Source organism: Macaca fascicularis, chromosome 8, assembly GCF_037993035.2.
Source record: "Macaca fascicularis isolate 582-1 chromosome 8, T2T-MFA8v1.1".
Lineage (NCBI taxonomy): Eukaryota > Metazoa > Chordata > Mammalia > Primates > Cercopithecidae > Macaca > Macaca fascicularis.
The window spans coordinates 107,241,012-107,259,361 of record NC_088382.1 but is presented as its reverse complement, the minus strand read 5'-3'; the positions used below and the strand labels follow the sequence as shown (position 1 = coordinate 107,259,361).

The following is an 18,350-nucleotide window of genomic DNA, read 5'->3' as shown; positions in this document are numbered from 1 at the left end:
TTATCATCCCCTTTTTAATATTAGGTTGGTGCAAAAGTAATTGTGGCTTTGCCATTAAAAGTAACTGAGCATTAGGTAACTTGGTCAGTTATCCCACAACTAGCAAGTGGCAGAATTGGGATCTTAAACACAGGTCCGTCAGGGTCCGGAGTTTGGGGGCTGAGGTCTATGCTGGCTCTTTAACTGTCACACAGTAGCAGTTCTGAGGAACGTTTATTTAAGAGCAATAAACAGAATGGAGATTTTTTGCTTTTAAAAAAGTTATGTATTGGTAATAGTTCTCTAGGTATTTTGTATCCTTACATTATGTAAGTATATAAAATTTGACAGTATAAAAAGCAAAGAAATCTCTGAATGCAAGTGGCAAAATAAAGTCAGATTAAATCATCTGCCTCCAAATTTAATGAAATAAACAGAAGTAGTGAAAAAACAAAAAACAAAGGAGAACAACTTTACACCATAAACTCCAAAAAGTGAGAGCCAAGGAAAGTGATATTGTTGGGGTAGCTTTTTTTTCACACCCACCCCTCAGGAATAATGCTGAGAACTCTGATAATTTTTATGAATGTCTTCCAATTTAGAAAGAAACAGTTGGAAGGAGTGAGTAGGTGGCCCTGGGAAAAGTAAAGGAAATGCCTCAAGTGTGGCAGACCCTGCTTACCCCTCCGGGCCTGACAGAGGCAGGAAGGGCCTCCCTGGCTTCCCATCTTTCCAGGTCTCTGTGATGAGTTAGAAGAACAAGACGGATATACCCACAGCTAGCTGGGCGGGGGCGGGGGGGGGGGGGCGGGGGGCGGCAGGGGGCACTGGTACAGGATGTTTAACTGGACTTGAGAAATCAGAGCTCCTCTTGACCTACTGTGGGTCTCCCTTCACATGACCCTCACCATGTCCTCAGGCTAAAGATAAGTGGATTGAAAGCAACACCAACAACTTAAATAGCTCCAAATGAAGCAGACAGACTGGCTCTGAATATTAATGTGGAAACATTATATCAGACCCAATGAGAAGTCAAATCAGTACAGAGCTATGCAATTTTTCTTTTTTTTTTTTTTTCCATGTGAGACAGAGTCTCATTCTGTCACCCAGGCTGGAGTGCAGTGGCACAATCTCGGCTCGCTGCAACTGACACCTCCCAGGTGTAAGCAATTCTCCTGCCTCAGCCTCCTGAGTAGATGGGATTACAGGAGTGTGCCACCATGCCCAGCTAATTTTTGTAGTTTTAGTAGAGACGGAGTTTCACCATGTTGGCCAAGCTGGTCTTGAACTCTGGACATCAGGTGATCCACCTGCCTTGGCCTCCCACAGTGCTGGGATTACAGGTGTGAGCCACTGAGCCCGGCCAGAGCTATGTAATTTAAAAGAAGAATGGAAGAAATAAAGGCAAGGCAAGTAAGCAAACACATTAGAGCAGGAAGAAAAAGAAGGAGAAGGAAAAGAAGAAGAATGAGAAAAATAAAAAGAGGAAGAAAAGAAGAAAGAAAGAAGACAAAACATGGTGTAAAAAGACAAGTGTTTAAAGGTGAAAAATAGCTTTTAAAATAATGAAAATACACCTCCTCCAAACAAACAGAAAAGATCCTCTGGAAGTACTTTAAGATATAGGATAACGACGGGGCACGGTGGCTCACGTCCGTAATCCCAGCACTTTGGGAAGCTGAGGTGGGCGGATCACCTGAGGTCGGGAGTTTGAGACCAGCCTGACCCACACGGAGAAACCCCATCTCTACTAAAAACACAAAATTAGCTGGGCTTGGTGGCACATGCCTATAATCCCAGCTACTTGGGAAGGCTGAGGCAGGAGAATCGCTTGAACCTGGGAGGTGGAGGTTGCGGTGAGTCGAGATCATGCCATTGCGCTCCAGCCTGGGCAACAAGAGCAAAACTCCATCTCAAAACAAACAAACAAACAAAAAAGATATAGGATAATTTTATGGTACTATTATTCTAGAAAACTAAGGCCCCAAAATGAGGTAATAAAATAACAGAATGAAAAGAATGGAGAAATTTTCAGAGCTAAGGAAACTAATTGAGACCCCAAAGACAGCCACCATAGATCTAATAAATAATTTAGGAAGAGCAGGGAACAGGATAGACATGACTGAAAATAGAATTAGTGTCATGGAGGAAATGCTGACAATAATCAGCGAATGCAGGGCCAGGCACAGTGGCTCATGCCTGTAATCCCAGCACTTTGGGAGACCGAGGTGGGAGGATCACTTGAGCCCCGGAGTTTGAGACCAGCCTGGCCAACATAGTGAGACCCTGCCTCTGCAAAACATTAGCTCGGTGGGGTGGCGCATGCCTGTAGTTCTAGCTACTCTGGAGGCTGAGGCAGGAGGATTGCTTGAGCCCAGGGGTTTGAGGTTGCAGTGAATTATGATCACACCACTGCACTCCAGCCTGAGTGACAGAGTGAGACCACACTGTCTCTGGAAAAAAAAAAAAAGATAAAAACAACAACAATAATAATCAGTAAATGCAGAGAAAATGGACAAGGAGATTAAAATAAGTGGAAGGCAATCAATATGGAGGTCATAGACTGTAAAATAATAAGAAATATGTATATTATATAGAGTCTCATAAATATATATATTATATATAGAATACTCATATATTATGCATGTTAATACACTTATTCCTATAAGGAGGGAAAGTGGGCTGGGCTTGTAGTACAGAAGGGAATGGAGCAATATCCACTAACTTCTGAGGACAAGAAAGTGTAGCCCGCTTCTTCTCCGAGAAAACACCAAATGGTAGATGGCTCGGGGGCAGCGGAGAGAGAAAGGGGCCCTGGGATGGGGAACCGCGGCGTCTTCTGCGGAGGCTGCGGCAGTGGCATCCTCGGCCGGGGTTGCTGCCATGATTGGGGATGGATGTGGCCGAGGCCGCAGAGCTTGCGGAGGCAAGGCCAAGGCCAAGGAGTAGATGCCCATCACCAAGCTGGGCCAGCCTGGTCAAGGGCATGAAGATCAAGTCCCTGGAGGAGATCTATTTCTTCTCCCTGCCCATCGAGGAGTCTGAGATCATTGACTTTTTCCTGGGGGCCTCTCTCAAGCATGAGGTTTTGAAGATTATGCTGGTGCCAAAGCAGATCCATGCTGGCCAGCACAACAGGTTCAAGGCGCTGGTGGCCATAGGGGATTACAATGGCCACGTTGGTCTGGGTGTTAAGTGCTCCAAGGAGGTAGCCACTGCCACCTGAGGGGCCATTATCCTGGCCAACCTCTCCATTGTCCCCGTGCGCAGAGGCTACTGGGGACACAAGTTGGGCAAGCCCCACACCGTCCCTTGCAAGTTGACAGGCCGCTGCGGCTCTGTGCTGGTGCACCTCATCCCTGCGCCCGGGACACTGGCATCGTCTCGACCCTGGTAGCTAAGAAGCTGCTGATGATGGCCAGTATCCATGACTGCACGCCTCAGCTGAGGGCTGCACTGCCACCCTGGGCAACTTTGCCAAGGCCACCTTTGATGCCATCTCCAAGACCTACAGCTACTTGACCCCTGACCTCTGGAAGGAGACTGGATTCAACAAGTCTCCCTATCCTGAATTCACTGACCACCTTGTCAAGACCCACCCCAGAGTCTACGTGCAGAGGACCCAGGCTCCAGCTGTGGCTACAACATAAGGTTTTTATACAAGTAAAATAAAATGAATTAAGCCGGTTAAAAAAAAAAGTGTAGTCCAACAAAACTGTTCAGTTATAAAGTCAACAAGCAGGCATTCTCAAATATGAAAAGACAGAGGGAAAGTATTACTTAGAATCTAGTGTGTAAAAGATATAGAAGTAAGCCTCTAACGAACAAAACCATTGGACGTTGAAATCCAGCCAAAGAAATGAATCAAAATCAAGAATGTAGGAGTGGTAAAAGAACTGGAAATGAGCATTAGACCCTTTTAAAAATGGAACAAAAACTAAGTAACTAGGGGTATCATAATTACAGAACATGATGTGATGGTTTATAACCTGGCAAAGTAAAATATATTATAATTAATGAGAAGAGAAATGGAGAAAAATGTAGGTAGGAGAAATTGTTTTGAGTGTAATCACCTCATCTTTCACAGCAGGGAGTCAACCCGTGCTGTCTAAAATTAAACCACGTAGTTAAGAAAGAAACAAAAATGTTTCCAGATCTTTGATTATTTTAATAATCTCTTTGCTTAACCTGAGAGCCAGAGAGGAAAGCCGGCATCTGTGTGCCAGATTTGCATACAGCTATGTTTTGGTTTTGTATGACCAGATCAATGTTTTCAAATATCTTAAAATCTGAATGCCTTTAGGTGGGGGTGCACTCACCTGTTAACTTCTATTTTACACATTTGTACTTCACACATTTAAGGCCTGCCTGGCCTTATCTTCAGAGGACTCTTTGGCAACAAATATCTTCCACGATGAAGAATCATTTATCTGAAGTTCAGTAATTCCTGGAGTAAGATGAAATAACTGACCAATAGATCCATTCCTCTTATTTGTTGTGTGAAATATCTTTTTCTCTGGCATAACAAATGGAATGTTTCCCATACATTATAACGACAGTAATCTGTCTCCCAGCAAAGCCAGACACTGCTGCCTCCACTGTTTTCCTAAACTGGCTGCGCCCTGGCCTTTGACTCCCGTGCACGCGTGAATGATGCACAGACAGTGACTTTCCTGAGATCCCTTTCATCGGGTAGGCTCCTCCAGGGAGGCTTCTCCTTACACGGCTCACTCTATTTAAAGCCGTGGGGACTTAGCTGTTGTCACCTTCTAGCTATTTCTTTGGCTCAAATTTAACTTTCAGTCCTTTAAACAGACTACAGATTGGGACTGAAAGGGAGCCAGAAGAAACAGCTGATTGGCTGTGAAGGTCTTGTTGGGGTGTTCTGACCCTGGCTGGAGAGGCTGAGCTGGTCATTCTGAGAGCAACTGTGAGGGCAGCCTGAGTCTTCTGCTCTGACGCTTTAGAAGGGACAGTGGATGGACATTGGAAGGACCGGTGTCCCAGCAGGAGACCAAAGATTGGGCGTTGCAAAGAGAACTGCAGAACTCTTAAGATAGTGTTTCCACATACAGGTACTGTATTAGTTCTTTAGGGATCTGCTGAAGACAAAATAGATAACGCCTTAAAAAAGCAAAACAAACCTTTTATTTAAATTAAATTTTGTAATAATCGAGAGAGATGCCCGTCACACTTAGATTTTGAACTTTTAAATGTTTCCATAATTAGAAGGCATTTCATAGGAAGGAATAAAGGCTGGATTGTGTCATGGTGGCTGTGAGAATGGGGTGGGAAGGGTAGAGACAAGCTCTGTGAAACAAAGAACCAAAATTTGGCTGTTGATTGGATATGAGAACAGAGAAGGACTCAAGCTTGATAACCTGTATGGCAGGTAATATTATCATTATTATTATTATTGAGACAGAGTTTCGCTCTTGTTGTCCAGGCTAGAGTGCAATGGTGCAATCTTGGCTCACTGCAACCTCTATCTCCTGGGTTCAAGCGATTCTCCTGCTTCAGCCTCCCAAGTAGCTGGGATTACAGGTATGCACCACCACGCCTGGCTAATTTTGTATTTCTAGTAGAGACAGGATTTCACCATGTTGATCAGGCTGGTTTTGAACTCCTGAACTGAAGTTATCCACCCGCCTCAGTCTCACAAAGTGCTGGGATTACAGGTGTGAGCCACTGTGCTCGGCCCCGGTAATATTATTAACTACAGGCAAGCCAAGGGGTTCACACCAAGGTGTTCTCATTGGCTTGCTTCTTGCTTTTGTAGGTAATACCATTACAGTCAGAGAATTTCCTCTAGTAAGGTGATTTTCTTCTGTCTTTGTAGTGCTTACAATGAGTGTTCCCCTAGGATAACCTTTGTAAACTCACCACATATTATCCAGGGCAGTTGGACTCCTTGTATATAACATTTTTGTTATGGAAAAAAAGTCCAAAAGTTTGTGTAAGGCCTATATATATATTATATATACACACACACACACACACACACACACACACACACACACACACACACACATTTTTAAAGACAGGGGCTTTCTCTATTGCCCAGACTGGAGTGCAATGGCACAATCGTAGCTCACTTGAACTTCTGGGCTCAAGTGATCCTTCTGCCTCAGCCTCCTGAGTAGCTGGGATTACTGGTGTGCCTTACCACACCCAGCTAATTTATTATTACTATTTTTGAGATGGAGTCGCACTCCATCGCCCAGGCTGGAGTGCAGTGGCATGATCTCAGCTCACTGCAACCTTTACCTCCTGGGTTCAAGTGATCCTCCCACCTCAGCCTCCCCAGTAGCTGGGATTACAAACATGTGCCACCACACCCAGCTAACTTTTGTATTTTTGGTAGAGATGAGGTTTCACCATGTTGGCCAGGCTGGGCTCGAACTCCTGACCTCAAGTGATCCGCCCACCTTGGCTTCCCAAAGTGCTGGGATTACAGACATGAGCCATGGCACCCAGCCAATAATATATTTCTTAACCCATTGGTACTAAGAACTCTCAATGCAGATTGTTACCCCATTCTGCATGCCATTCTATGACATCTTTTGAGTTTTTAGCTGAGGGTGAAATTATGCATGGAAAGGGCTGCCTATATTTGCTTATATTTAATGAATGTCCAATTAATTAGAATTATAAATTGGAGACTTTTGTTTCTCTTATGCCTCTTAGTTAAATTTACAACTTGTTATTTTATTAATAAATGTTACACATTTTTGTAAAAATTAAGAAAAATTGCTTTCATTAAAAAATCCATGTTTCATCAATTTATAAATTTAACAAGTTAAAGTTCCCTAAATAAAAGTAGTTTATTGAGTTTTCTTAAACATTTTAAACTACTTTTACAAGTTTCATACTATAGCATCAAATCTAAACTGCCACTAGTTGTAAAATGCACCATTATTTTATGTACTACCAGAAAGGGAAACTGCCACCAGTACAATCGTATATTGATTGTAAGACATGCAGATCCATTTTGCACATTTGCTAAAATGAGGAAGAAATGTGCATCTAGAATTGATAAAACACTATGTATCTGATATCTCAAATAGTGCAAATGTTAGGTTTGAAACAAGCAAAATCTTTGTAAGCATTTACACAGCTCTTGTGAATCTAAACACATTTAAATTAATATACAGATTTCTAAATGTAGTATATATTAAATATTTAAGTACTGTTTATAAATGTAACCAAACTCTGTTACACATTCTGCAATAAGTTAAAAAAAGGGAAAATTTCTATAATATGTCAGATTCTCTTGAACATTCCAAACACCTTCAATTGCAAACTCACGAGGATATTCTTGATGTTTATGAAACTTATTACTAAGCACAAAATAATTAATGCATGGGTTTGGTTACTTCACCATCCTTTCACCATTCTTCTTCTTCTTTTTTTTTTTTTTAGATGGAGTCTCGTGCTGTCGCTCAAGGTTGGAGTGGCGCAACTGCAGCCTTGGCTCCCTATAGTCTCTGCCTCCCAGTTCAAATGATTCTCACACTTCAGCCTCCCAAGTAGCTGGGATTACAGGTGGCTGTCACCAATCCCGGCTAATTCCTGTATTTTTATATAGTAGAGATGGGGTTTCACCATGTTGGCCAGGCTGGTCTCGAACTCCTTATCTCAGGTGATCCTGTGCCTCAGCCTTCCAAAGTGCTGGGATTAGAGGTGTGAGCCACTGCACCTGGCCTTCACCATCCTTATTCTTATTTTAATGTTGTAGAGTCACTTACCCAATAAGTAGATTTACCGTCTTAGGCCGGCATTACTAGTTCTCAAAATCCCCCTTTGGATTCTGAATTAGATTAGTGGTTCTCAAAATTTTGGGCATCAGGACCCCATTTACCCTAAAAAATTATTGAGAACCCTAAAGAGCTTTTATTTATATGGATTATAACTATTGATATTTACTACAATAGAAATTAAATCTGAGAAAATTTTTAAAATTTTTTATTGATTCATTTAAAAATAACATTAATAGGCCTGTGGCAGTGGCTCACACCTAAAATCACAGTGCTTTGGGTGGCCAAGGTGAGAGCATTGCTTGAGCCCAGGAGTTTGAGAGTAGGCTGGGCAACATAGTGAGACCCCATCTTCAAAAAACTAAGAAAATTAGTTGGGTGTGGTGGCACATGCCTGTAGTCCCAGCTACAGGAGAGGCTGACCTGGGAGGATTGCTTGAGCCTGGGAGGTGAAGGCTGCAGTGAGCTGTGATTGCACCACTGCACTTCAGCCTGAGTAACAGAGCAAGGCCTTGTCTCAGGAAAAAAACCAAAAACACATCAATGTTAGTATTAATGATACAGTTTTATGGAACAAACAATTAAAAATTTTGGGGGGAAGTTTTTTTTTTAGCAATGAATTGAGTAAGGATAAAAATCTGAAAGATGTAGAGGAGACGTATGACAAAAGGGATGGACTTGCCCCCATTGACACAATAGAAAAATGTGACCCGAACACTTTGACCCTAAATCCTGTTCTCCTGCATATAATAGCCAAGCATCCAGACATTGCCACTTTATCTGTATTCAGCAGAAGCTGGGTGATCATTGTTAGAGAAGTTGAAGGAGTAATTCCTTCATTAGGCAAGAAATTGGACTAGACCAATGATCACAAAGTTCCATTTTCATCCTATGATTCTATGCTCCTTTGAACCCTGAAAAACTCCAGGCTTTTCTGAGTATCTATGCAAGGGTATGCCCTGTTGCTTGCTTTTCCTGTATGTGGTCTCCATTTCCCTTTGTAACAGAGTCTCAATTGTGCTTAGAGAATTAGAGTGTCCAGTTAAGGAGACATAATTTTCTCTGGGTCCCCTGCAACTAGGAGCGGCTTTGTGACCTAGTTCCAGCCCATGAGATATAAGCAAGATCCACAAGATGAAAATTCTGGGAGATTGATGATTTCCCTTATTAAAAAAAAAAGGATATTTAGGAATAGATGTGTTTTTCCTTCTTTGTGCCTGGAACATGGATGTAATACCTGGAGATGGGGTAGCTCTCTATGACCATGAAGAAGAAAGCCACACACAAACAATGGATGATCAGGAAGTGAAAGGAGCCTCCTTCTGGACTTCTTGTTACATAAGAAGAATTTTCCTTAAGACACTGTAATTGAATTTCTGTTACATGCAGGCTAACTCAAACTTAACTAGAATAATGGGCAAAAATGCTTCAATTTAATCTGGACTTAATTGTCCAAGACCTTCGCTAGCCTGGCCAGTATGGCAGGCAGCCAGTGCATTCTTCAATTGCTTTAGCCTGTCATCTCACCACCTGGGTATTCTTACTGAGGTTAGTGCCATGGCACACTGCCAAGAGTGTCTTTGGGATCAGCCAGAAGAGTCCTGGGTTTCTATCACCAGCTGTGTGACCTCAGGCAAGTGACTTAATTTCTTTGAGCTTTAGTTTTCTCATCCATAGAAATGAGACAAATATTTAATATCTCCTGGTTGTTATGAGGATTACCTGAGATAACAGGGAAAATCTCTAGCACAAGGCCTTGTGGGCCACAAAGTAGGTACTCAACAAATGGCAGGCTCTGTTTCTCTCTTCCTGTTACAGAAGTAAATTAGTCTCATTCATGGTCAGTGGCAAATATTCCAGACCTATGTCCTACTAGTTTAAAGTTGAGTAACAAAAATAAAACAGGATTTTTGGGCGCTAATGTTTATGCAAATATTATACAATAAACCAGATGAAGTATGGATGCCTGTGACCCCTAGCAAGCCATGCAGATGAGCAGGTGATATCTATGGATCTGAGTAAGCGCTGAATGGTGACCTCAGAGGGTAGGGGTTAATAAAGATGACGATGACGATGATAGTAGTTAATATTTCTTTTTTTAAAATCTGCCTTCTGAACATGAAATAGCTAATATTTCTTAAGCACCTACTATGTGCTAGCCACTGTGGTAAGCACTTGATATGCCTTCTCTCATTTAATACTTATGAACTAAGGTAGCTATTATTATCTCCAGTTTATGAATAAGGAAATGGATGCTTGGAGACATTAAACAAGTTGCCCAGCATCACACAGTAGTAGAGTTGGGACTAGATTTTAGCTTTGTCCAACTTCAAGGTCATGCTGGTAACCACTGTCTATTGATACGATGAAAATCAATGGTGAGCTAAAGTAGGGTTGTGAGAGTCTGTTATGTTCATCTCTTCTCAAATATGCATTTAATGAAGTCACACTAGTAGCTTGAAATCAGCCCTCATTAAAGCATATCTATGCCACTGAAACTGGCAAGTGCTACCTACCAATCGGGTCTCTCGCCCATGCCACTGCCTAAGAGCTGGTTGTTAAACATTTACCAGCATACCACTGGATGGGATATAGCTGTGTTAGAGAAGGTATCAATCAAGAAACAGTGAATCTAGCTGACAGGGGAGATTAATGAATAAGTGAGGACAGAAAGCCTCTTAAACATTTGTCCTGAGTTATTTGCTAGGTGAGATAGATTCCTGTGAACGGTGGAAAAGGATAATTTTTCTTGGTGCTATGGACAGAAGGGAATCAAGCTAGACTGAGGGTCTGAGGATCTTAAACACAAAGAACAGATACAAATATATATTGCCTCACTTATTTCAAGGTCCTCTTTGTGAGTTCCTTCTCTGTGCCGGGTGCTTCTATGTGTCACATCTAGAAACATACATAGCATAGAATCCCTCTGGATTAGTCAGCCTCAGCTGCTATAACAAAATACCATAGACTAGGGGGCTTAAACAATAGAAACCTATTTCTCACAGTTCTGGGGCCTGAGAAGTCCAGATCAGGGTGTGGGCTGATTTGGGTCCTGGAGAGGGCCCTCTTCCTGGCTTGCAGACAGCTGCCTTCTCAATTTTGTAGCATGCTGGAGAGAGATCGAGCGAGCCCTCTGGTTTCTCCTATCAAATTAGGGCCCCACTCTTATGACCTCATTTAACCTTAATTATTTCTTTACTCCAAATACAACCAACATATTAGGGGTTAGGGCTTCAACATACAAATTTTTGGGAGACACAATTTATTATTATTTATTTATTTATTTTGAGACAGAGTTTTCCTCTTGTTGCCCAGGCTGGAGTGCAATGGCGTGATCTTGGCTCACTGCAACCTCCACCTCCCAGGTTCAAGTGATTCTCCTGCCTCAGCCTCCAGAGTAACTGGTATTACAGGCGCTGGCCACCATACCCAGTTAATTTTCTGTATTTTTAGTAGAGATGAGGTTGCACCATTTTGGCAAGGCTGGTCTTGAATTCCTGACCTCAGGTGATCTGCCTTCCTTGGCCTCCCAAAGTACTGGGGTTACAGGCATGAGCCACCGTGCCCGGCCCAAGACACAATTTAGAAGAGAAGTTTACTTCTCTTTGGGGAAGGCAAACATATACACAAATAATTACAACGTAATGTTTTAAAAAGTAATTTAAACATTACATACTTTTTTAGTAAGATGAAAGTTTGTCTTAACTACTGCAGGGAGTCCTTTTAGTGATTCATGAACTTTTTTTCTCTCTTTTTTTTTTTTTTTTTGGAGATGGGTCTCACTCTTTCTTCCGGGATAAAATGCAGTGGCATGATCATAGCAGCTCACTGCAGCCTTGAACTCCTGGGCTCAACTGATCCTCATCCTCAGCTTCCCGAATAGCTGGGACTACAGGCGTGAGCTACCACTCCCAGCAGAGAAGGAGACTCCTTTATTTTGCTGGATTATGTTAAAACACAAAGTGCTGGGTTATGGAGATGTTGCTGTGTTGTCTCAAGCCATGATATTGATTGATTGATTGATTGGGACGAGCCTCACTCTGTTGCCCAGGCTGGAGTGCAGTGCAGCAATCTTGGCTCGCTACAACCTCTGCCTCTTGGGCTCAAGTGATTCTCCTGCGTCAGCCTCCCAAGTAACTGGGACTATAGGTGCATGTCACCACGCCCAGCTATTTTTTGTATTTTTAGTAGAGGCGGGGTTTCGCTTTGTCAGCCAGGCTGTTCTCAAACTCCTGACCTCAGGTGATCCACCGGCCTTGGCCTTCCAAAGTGTTGGGATTACAGATGTGAGCTACTGAGCCCGGCCACAAGCGACGATATTTAAAGGTATCCCCATTAACATCTTCTGTTTGGTCCAAGTAAGTTGGTAAACAGTAGCAACTTTAGCTCTCTGAGTTGGCTTCCTACCCTACTCAGTAGTCTTTGTATTTCCCAGTATTCTCATCAGGCTATCAAACAGGAAAGGATCTCATGCATCACTATTTACTGATGGACTGTGAGCCTATCCCTTACTATGGACTATTCGCATGACTGTGTTACTTAAAAACACATTTTTTAGTCTTTTAAATTCAATTTTATTTTAATTAATTAATTAATTAATTAATTATTTTGAGATAGGGTCTTGCTCTGTTGCCCGGGTTGGAGTGCAATGGTGCCATATTGGCTCACTGCAACTTCTACCTCCCAGATTCAAGCGATTCTCATGCTTCAGCCTCCCTGAGTAGTCACCACACCTGGCACATGCATTTTTGTATTTTTAGTAGAGATAGGATTTTGCCATGTTGGCCAGGCTGGTCTCCAACTTCTGACCTCAAGTGATCCACCTGCCTTGGCCTCCCAAAGTGCTGGGCTTACAGGTGTGAGCCACCGTGCCCAGCCTATTTATTTATTTATTTATTGAGACAGGATCTTGCTCTGTTGCCCAGGCTGGAGTGCAGTGGCATGATCATAGCTCACTGAAGCCTTGACTTCCTGGCCTCACGCAATCCTCCCTGCTCAGCCTCCTGAGTAGCTGGGACCACAGGTGTGTGCCACCATGCCTGGCTAGTGTTTTTATTTTTTGCAAAGATATGGTCTCACTCTGTAGCCCAGGCTGGTCTCAAACTCCTAGGCTCAGGTGACCCTCCTGCCTCAGCCTCCAAAAGTGCTGGGATTACAGGTGTGAGCCACTATGCCCACCCACCCAGCCTAAATTAAACTTTGGAATAAAATAATTTTTGTGCTGTTAAAGGGATTTCAACAAGCTGATAGAGAGATGTTGGAGGTAAGAGAAGTAAAATCTGAAATATACTCCATGTTAAAAAATCCAGCAGCCGTTTTAAGGAGAATAAAGAGATAATGAGAAGGGACTAAAGAGGGAATGATTTTATTTATGTATCTATTTATTTATTTTTGAGACAAGCTGTCTGTCTGTCACCTGGGCTGGAGTGCAGTGGCATGATCATGGCTCACTGCAGCTTCGACCTCCCAGGCTCAGGTGATTTTCTTGCCTCAGCCTCCCGGGTAGCTATGACTACAGGCCTGCCACCATGCCTGACTAATTTTTCCATTTTTTATAGAGATGGGATTTCACCATGTTCCCAGACTGGTCTCAAACTCCTGGGCTCAAGCAGCTTGGCCTCCCAAAGTGTTGGGACTACAGGCATGAGCCACTGTGGCTGGCCAGGAATGATTTTAGAAATATTTTGTTGTTCTGGTGAGGTTTGGGCTTCTGGTAAGAAAAAAAAAAAAAAAAAGAAAGAAAAGAAAAAGAAGTATTTTTTTTGTTTGCCTGCATAGCCTGTTCTCTGCTCTGGAGGATTTTCTCTACTCTGGAGGAGAAGCCAGAGAGAAGTTCACTTGGCTATTGGTATTGATGGAGAATAATTTCTGGGAGCTACACTTGGCATCAGTGGGCTTGGGTCCCACTGTCACCAATGTCTTCCATGATATCCAGCCCTCCCTGTCCTAGGACACATAAGAGCAGCGCTTCTCCCTAAAGATCCTCCCCCATTTTCAGTTTACTCTTTCTCAAATCTTGTGGGGTTTAGGCAGGGTGTGTTCTAAAGAACCTATTGTTAAAATTTCAAGAATTTTGTAGGGCAGTTGTCAAACGCAACCATAATTAAGAATTAAATTATATACCCCTTCCCAGTTTGGGCAACATGGCAAAACTCTGTCTTTACAAAAAAATTAGCTGGGTGTGGTGGCACACACCTGTAGTCCCAGCTACTTAGGAGGATCACTTGAACCCGGGAGGTCGAGGCTGCAGTGAGCAAAGATCACACTACTCCACTCCAGCCTGGGCAACAGAGTGAGATCCCTGTCTCCACAAATAAATAATAAATAAATACATAATAAATAAATTATATACACCTTACAATCAAATAAGTTATATTCAAAACAAAGATCAATACTAAAAGTTCTTCATGCCCCAATTATTTTACAATGTGTTACTATTATTTGAGATCTTGAGGTTATTTGTATTTATTCCATCTGTATGATGGAAACATTATGTAATGATGTGCTACTGCAAAGAAAGCTCTTCCCAACCCTGTGTTCCCGTGTCCTGTGATGCCACCTTGGTGGCTGAAATCAGCTACTGTGTTCCCATGGACATTTCCACCAGAGAAATCTGCAAATGTCGCAGGAATGTGATTTGTTGTTTTACTGGTTGTTTATACTTAAAAAACTGATAGAGAAAATGTTAGTAATGCAGATTAAACTTAAAAGTGTTTCATGGCTAAAACAGTTCCTTTGTGACTAGCACAAAAATTGAGAAATTGAGAAAATATTCTTCAAGTATTTGAAGCTATTAATCTGATTCTGCAAAGTCACTCACTTAATTGACAATTGAGTCAAGTTCTGACAGAAATATTGTTTCTCTTTCATCTTACTCTTCAACATAAATGAAAGTATCCACCAACACTTATGTTAGAATGAAATCTTTCCTTAGTTGCAACCATATATTGGCTACAGATAAAAGAATTCATAAAAAACCTGTGAAAACATTCCATGAGAATCAATGGTGTACACTGAATTTAAAATAGAGTATTGTATGTTTTATTGTTATTTTAAAATTGTGTACTATATATCCTTTATGTCAGTAAAATTTATAACAAACACATGTATCTAGATATGCGAAAAGTTTTTTTCTTGGAGCTCCGGTTGTCAATCATTTACTAGCACACTGCTGCATTTGAGGTCTTCTTCTCTTCCTTACACTCACTACAATCATAGCTCAATAACTAAACGTGTATTAAAAAAATCTCATGTCTGTCTTCCTTGCTTAGAATATAAGCTCCATAAGGGCAGAACACATTTCTGTTTTATACATAGCCATTTTCTCAGACCCTGGCTCAGTATTTGGCACCTGGCAGATGCTCAATAAATGTTTTTTTTTGGATGAATGGATGGATGAATGAGTGAATCCAAATCCTGACTTTTGTTTTCCTGCTGCCAATGATTCATTTAATGTTTTCTTATAAATATATATATATATTTAATTAAAAAAAAATAAAGACAGGGTTTTGCCATGTTGCTCAGGCTGGTCTCGAACTCCTGAGCTCAGGCAATTCACCTGCCTTGGCCTCCCAAAGTGCTGGGATTACAGGTGTGAGCCACCATGCCTGGCCACTTAACATTTTCTTACATTTAATATCAATTATGAAACATTTAACTTTAATTTTACACATTTAACTTTAATTATGTAATAACATTTTTTGGTGACATCTTAGAATGAATCTATAATTATGCTGTACTATGTTTTCCCCGATAACAAAGCTTCTTGTAAAATGGTATAAAAACAATGCATTCACTTCATAAATACTATTTTCTTTTCTTTTTCTTTTTTTCTAGGACAGAGGCTCACTTTGTCTCCCAGGCTGGAGTGTAGTGGCACGATCTTAGCTCACTACAACCTCCACCTCCTGGGTTCAAACGATTCTCCTGCCTCAGGCTCCTGAGTAGCTGGAACTACAGGCACCCACCACCATGTCAGGCTAATTTTTGTATTTTTAGTAGAGAGGGAGCTTCGCCATGTTGGCAGGCTGGTCTCAAACTCCTGCCCTTAAGTGATCCTTCCGCCTCGGCCTCCCAAAATGCTGGGATTACAGACGTGAGCCACTGTGCCCAGCCACTTCATTAATATTCTTATACTGCTTCATCTAAATGGCTCTCATTAAACAATTATTGTGCAGTCTAATGTAATATTTTTCAAATCTATTTGTCCATGACACAGTAAGAAATGCATTTTACATGACAGGTCTCTGATGCATACATATGTGTATGTATGTGTAATGTAATAAAATGTTTATATGTATATATGTTTTTTTTTTTTTTTTTTTTTTTTTTTTTTTTTTTTTTGAGACGGAGTCTGGCTCTGTCGCCCGGGCTGGAGTGCAGTGGCCGGATCTCAGCTCACTGCAAGCTCCGCCCCCTGGGTTTACGCCATTCTCCTGCCTCAGCCTCCCGAGTAGCTGGGACTACAGGCGCCCGCCGCCTCGCCCGGCTAGTTTTTTGTATTTTTTAGTAGAGACGGGGTTTCACTGTGTTAGCCAGGATGGTCTCGATCTCCTGACCTCGTGATCCGCCCGTCTCGGCCTCCCAAAGTGCTGGGATTACAGGCTTGAGCCACCGCGCCCGGCCGTATATATGTTTTTAACAAAAGTTTCCTAAAGCAAAACACTTAATGGAGTGCACCTTGGTGTTTTTTACCCAAGGTTAGTGTGTCCTAATTTATTTTTTAAAAACTTCTGATGGTGAACTTAAATAAATCAACAAGAAAAAACAAAATAACTCCATTAAAAAGTGGGCAAAGGACATGAACAGACATTCCTCAAAAGAAGGCATACAAGCAGCCAACAAACACATGAAAAAATCCTCAATATCACTAATCATCAAAGGGATGCAAATTAAAACCAAAATGAGATACCATCTCATACCAGACAGAATGGCTATGGTTTTTTTTTGTTGTTGTTGTTCTGAGACAGAGTCTCACTCTGGGGTGCAGTGGCACAGTCTTGGCTCACTGCAACCTCCACCTCCTGGTTCAAGTGATTCTCCTGCCTCAGCTTCTGGAGTAGCTGGGATTACAGGTATGCGCCACCATGCCTACCTAATTTTTGTATTTTTAGTAGAGACAGAGTTTCACCATACTGGCCAGGCTGGTCTCGAACTCCTGAACTCAAGTGATTCACTTGCCTGGGTCTCCCAAAGTGCTGGGATTACAGGCATGAGCCACTGCTCCCGACCTGAATGGCTATGATTAAAAAGTAAAAAATAACAGATGCTAGGGAGGATTCGGAGAAAAGGCAATGGTTACACACTGTTGGTGGGAATGTAAGTTAGTTCAACCACTGTGGAAAACAGTATGGACATTTCTCAAAGAACTAAAAATAGAATTACCATTTAACTCAGCAATCACACTGCTGGGTATCTACCCAAAGGAAAATAAATTATTTTATCAAAAAGATACCTGCACTTGTATGTTTATCACTGTTCATAATAGTAAGGTCATGAAATCAACCTAAGCACCCATCAACAGTTGTTTGGATAAAGAAAATGTGGTACACATATACCTGGGAATACTATGCAGCCATAAAAAAGAATGAAATTATGTCCCTTACATCAACATGGGTAAAGCTGGAGGTTATTATCTTAAGTGAAGTAACTCAGAAGTAGAAAATTAAGAACTACTCATTCTCCCTTGTAAGTGGAAGCTAAACGATAGGTACACATGGGCACAAAGATGGAAAAAATAGACACTGGGGACTCCAAAATGGGGGAGGAAGGGAAGAGGTATAAGGCTGAAAAATGACCTATTGGGTACTGTGTTCGCTATTCAAGTGATGAGTTCACTAGAAGCCCAAGCCTCAGCCTTACACAATATAACCAAGTAACAGACCTGCACATGTACCCCCTGAACCTAAATTAATAATAAAAATATCCACAAAACCCCTGTGGAATAGCAAACATAAATAAATAAAATAAAAATTCCTAACTGTGACTTAAATTGATTGATTTTAAAGTTAGTATGTCTCCATCTGGTTTCGAAAAATACTGATCTTTTGACTACAGCTCTTACGTGGAAGGCAGGATGTTGTATTTCACTACTGACTAATTTTAGGCAACTCTCTAAATGTTTCTGTCTTCATTTCTGCATTGGCAAAATGGAGAGATGTCATAAGAATGAATGTGACTCCTTTGAGAGTATGGGCAAGGAAGAATAGGCCATGTTGTGGTAATAACTTCTAAATCTCAGTGGTTTGGCACAACAAAGTTGTGGACATTTGATGAATGTCAGCAACTTTCCAGGGTACCTGTCCTTGTTGTGACCTAGCAACGTAGGCTACCTCCATCTTTTGAAACTTCATCTCAATACGTGGCCTCCATGACTGTAGTGGCTGGAGAGGAAAGAGCTAGAGAGTAGCTCTGTCTCTTAAATGGTGCCTGCTTGGCAAGGTGCAGTGGCTCACCCCTGTAATCCCAGCATTTTAGGAGGCCGAGGCAGGTGGATCACTTGAGGTGAGGAATTCGAGACCAGCCTCGCCAACATGGCGAAACTCCATCTCTACAAAAAAATACAAAAATTAGCTGGTGTGCGCCTGTAGTCCCAGCTACTCGGGATGCTGAGGC

At 41.8% G+C, this 18,350-nt stretch overlaps 1 long non-coding RNA gene and 1 pseudogene across 1 annotated transcript; both read left to right on the top strand.

The window, feature by feature from the left end:
• Window positions 1-2,795: 2,795 nt before the first annotated feature.
• On the top strand, window positions 2,796-3,629 carry LOC135964510 (small ribosomal subunit protein uS5 pseudogene; annotated as a pseudogene).
• A 1,265-nt stretch (window positions 3,630-4,894) lies between these two features.
• On the top strand, window positions 4,895-9,012 carry LOC135964548 (uncharacterized). Its single transcript, XR_010577034.1, has 3 exons — window positions 4,895-5,054; window positions 5,426-5,523; window positions 7,402-9,012. It is a non-coding gene; the product is annotated as an uncharacterized lncRNA (long non-coding RNA).
• The last annotated feature ends 9,338 nt before the right edge of the window (window positions 9,013-18,350 follow it).